This window comes from Brassica oleracea, unplaced genomic scaffold, assembly GCF_000695525.1.
Source record: "Brassica oleracea var. oleracea cultivar TO1000 unplaced genomic scaffold, BOL UnpScaffold00703, whole genome shotgun sequence".
NCBI lineage: Eukaryota > Viridiplantae > Streptophyta > Magnoliopsida > Brassicales > Brassicaceae > Brassica > Brassica oleracea.
Window position 1 is genome coordinate 31,995 of NW_013617440.1, and position 370 is coordinate 32,364.

Below are 370 nucleotides of genomic sequence, written 5' to 3' on the forward strand. Positions count from 1 at the left end.
AATTATGGAATCAGACTCAGTTTAGCGTGGGCTAAGCTGAGATGAAAGGAATTAAGATTGAGTTAATACCCTGACTAGGACTAGGGCTAGGATGCATCATGTTTTCTATTATTGCGTGTTGATATGGTTAAGTGCATGTGCCCGTTATCTTTAAAGATAGTTTCATAGCTGGAGGCTAACTATCTGGGTAACGGTTTGATTAAGTAGATTGCTTGTTAGACTAGTTAAATACTTCCTCGTTTAATTAATCTTGTTGATTGAGGTTAGTCAGCTCTTGGTAAGGGAGTGACTAACTGGTTGAGTTGCTAGAATTAGGTTATTTGGTTATGTGTTTGAATCCTAGTGAGTCAGTCATGAGTACATGTTTGGT